Raw genomic sequence first — 3,419 nt, 5'->3', positions numbered from 1 at the left:
TTTGTGTTAACATTTGTTTATTGTACACACAAGCTCAGAACCAAGAAATTGCTAAATGTGTAACAAAACTGTTAATTTGCTTATTACAAATGTGTTACAAAGGTAGCTTCGCAAAAGAAGTGTCAACAGCAGTTGAGCTGACACTTGTAGCCATAAACATTTAAAAACATCCAAATCCTGGAGCATTTTGTATTCCAAAGTCCATATTTTCCTTAAAGACACTGTAGGATCCCAAGAGAGGAAGCTTCAATGTATTTGCACAGGTGTTTGCAACTGGAAACGGCGAATCACTTAAAAACTGAACGTGTGGAGGTGGAGTCATGCCTGCTGGTGGAAGTGCTGCCAGGCCTGTGGCAAACATCAGATCTTCCAGGGACACAGCCATCACTTTCTCTGAAAAAAGGTGGTCTAAATTATAGTGCTTTTTTTTTTTACTCTTATTAATGAAAATTCATTTCCTTATATCTGTTTTCTTTTCATTAAAACTAAAACCTACAATTTATGAACACATTTTCAATAAGAAAACAAAAAACAAAATCCTGTATATACAAACCTTAAGAATCAAGGAGATAATCTGCCCAAAAGCCAAGTGTTTTGCCCTCCTTCTCCCGACTGTTGTTTCCTTCTGGGCTGAGCTCTGGTTTGAACATGTTCTCCACATCTGAAGCAGTCAGGGCTTTGGCGGAGAAGCATAAGACTGGGACCAGAACACTGGAATGCTGCTGCAGTGCAGCAAAAAACTGAAGACTCGCCAGTCCATCTTTGAATCTGTTAAGGATAGATACATTAAGGATTTGCATTTCTTTTAATTTTGATTAAACCAGAAGGGGACAAAACACGAAGTTATCATCTGAAAGAAAAAAAGCTAGCAAACTTTGTCTGATTAAGTAAGAAGTTGTTAATGCTCATAATATTGCAGGGATGGTGCTCGATCACCATTTTATTAAATACATAAGGGTTTCACAATGTCAGGAATGGACAGGTATGAATAAATTTGAGGGCTGTGTGTGAGTCTCTCTCTCTCTCTGTATATATATATATATATATATATATATATATATACACCACCGTTCAAAAGTTTGGGGTCACTTTGCCATGGGATTCAATAGGGAAGTGACCCCAAACTTTTGAACGGTAGTGTATAAACACATACATGCATGTACACAGCAGCTAAAAAAATAAATAAATATATTTCTCGTCCTTTGGAATTTTGCAGGGTTAGTTCACTTTACCCAGCAGTGGTGAAGCAGACACGAAAGTCTGCTGGAACTAGAAGGGCTGTGTTGTGTTTACAGTTTTTCTCAAATGCTAAAACACAAAAGCCAATCCCCTAAACCAAATGACCAGTTGTCTAAACACATTTACTAAATCTAGCCATCATTTTCCAATATCATAAACACATTTCTCATGAAGACACAATTCACAAAACACAATCCTCCGTTCGCATAAATCTAAACACATTTGTCCTTGCTAAAACACAAGTTGCAAAAGAACTCTGCTCATATTCTCAAATGAAAGCTCATAAGATGCAAAATGCTTGCCACAGTCAGCAATATTTGAACACAATGAACACACCTGGCGTCATTCATTACACACAACAACTCAAAATTGAAGACACTTGTTGGTAATGCCGTGACCACATGTATAAAAGCAAGTTCAGAGTGCACAGTTTGCTGAAGATCCCAAACAAACAAAATGGATGAAGGCAGAGTCAGGGGAAAAGGAATTTGAGTCAGAGGAGGAAGAGGAGAAGGCCAACAAGGGAGAGGAGAAGATGCAGGGGGGAGAGGAGGAGGTCCAGGACGGAGAGCAGGACAACCTCGCACCATCATTACGGACGAGATGCGAGCAACAGTCATTGACCATGTCATTGTCCATGGCATGACAATGGCTGTGGCAGGGCTAAGAGTCTGTCCAAACCTGAGTAGGTTCACCGTGGCCAGCATTATCAGGGCTTGTCCACCGGCATGCTGTCCTTGGGTCTTACAACACCCAACGTCTCCTCAACTTTCTAGAGGAGCTAAGAGACATCCTCCTGCTCTGCCAACACCATCCTGGGCCCGCACATCACATTTATGTGATCATTTGGGACAATGTCAATAAAAAACCTTCACACCCTGATCATGTTTTCAAGAGTACTGTTGTGTGCAATAGATTCTGCATTGAGTCGTGTTACAGTAGTGTACATGCAGTATTTTCTATAGATTTATACTCTTCATATGAAACTCACAAATCTAAATGCCTAATCCTCTGCAGAGATCTAAGAAGATCTGTTACTGTAAAGTTTCTAAAAATATGCATTGGCAGTTATGAAACAAAGACCCGTCTCACAAATTGAGCATTGTGTTTTCAATTGTTTTGCTGTAGTGTGTAATGATGTGTATAGTGTTTACATTTGTGAAAGCTTCGAGCTGCTCTTTTGGTGTGGAAGTTTGAGCTTTGAAGTTTGAAGGCGTGGTTGTGTTTATGTAGCTTTAGAAAAGGGTGTTGTGTTTAGACATTGGGGAACATGGAGGAAACATTTGTGAAATGTGTTTTAGCATTCGAGAAAAACTGTATTGCTAAAGCTGGGAGCAAAACATCGCTAAACAAGTAGTTTCTCACAGCTAGCTTAGCTTTCTCTGCTCAGATGTTCCCACCGCTCCCCTCCCCTTTACGTCTCTCTCCCTTTCCAGCTCGACCTTACTTGGGCCACGCTGTTCTTTTAACACAGTGCTGTAAACAGCACCTTGTCTCTGCAATCTGATATATAACTCTTGCAATCTGTTTATTAATTTTTTTAAAAATCATTTTAATCTGGAGGGCAAAATATTTTTGGCGGTAGCCAGTTGTCGACCACCGTGCTAACATCTAGACAACCGCTAATGCAAGAGAGTTACTAAATACATAAGCAAAATAATAATTTCTCCATGCTTAGGTTGTGGAGTGTCTCTGATACTAGATATTTCTTGAAGCCACAGTTGTCGTGTTATTTTAAGTTGTCATGTTTTTTAATTTGTTGTGTTTTTTAATTTGTCGTTGTGTTTTTTTTTAATTTGTCGTTGTGTTTTTTTTTAATTTGTCGTTGTGTTTTTTAAGTTGTCGTGTTATTTTAAGTTGTCGTGTTTTTTAATTTGTTGTGTTTTTTAATTCGTTGTTGTGTTTTTTAATTTGTTGTGTTTTCATAATTTGTTGTTGCGTTTTCATAATTTGTTGTTGTGTTTTTTAATTTGTTGTTGTGTTTTTTAATTTGTTGTTGTGTTTTTTAATTTGTTGTTGTGTTCTTTAATTCGTTGTTGTGTTTTTTTATTTGTTGTTGTGTTTTCATAATTTGTTGTTGTGTTTTTTAATTTGTTGTTGTGTTTTCATAATTTGTTGTTGTGTTTTCATAATTTGTTGTTGTGTTTTCATAATTTGTTGTTGTGTTTTTTAATTTGTTG

At 37.5% G+C, this 3,419-nt stretch overlaps 1 long non-coding RNA gene across 1 annotated transcript; it reads right to left on the bottom strand.

The window, feature by feature from the left end:
• On the bottom strand, positions 1-781 carry LOC121637478. Its single transcript, XR_006009856.1, has 2 exons — positions 554-781; positions 1-393 (listed from the first exon to the last, which is right to left on the bottom strand). It is a non-coding gene; the product is annotated as an uncharacterized LOC121637478 (long non-coding RNA).
• Between the last annotated feature and the right edge of the window lie 2,638 nt (positions 782-3,419).

The sequence above is a fragment of the Melanotaenia boesemani genome, chromosome 3 (genome assembly GCF_017639745.1).
Source record: "Melanotaenia boesemani isolate fMelBoe1 chromosome 3, fMelBoe1.pri, whole genome shotgun sequence".
NCBI lineage: Eukaryota > Metazoa > Chordata > Actinopteri > Atheriniformes > Melanotaeniidae > Melanotaenia > Melanotaenia boesemani.
Note: the sequence above shows the minus strand (reverse complement) of the source record. Positions and strands in the feature narration are given on the sequence as shown.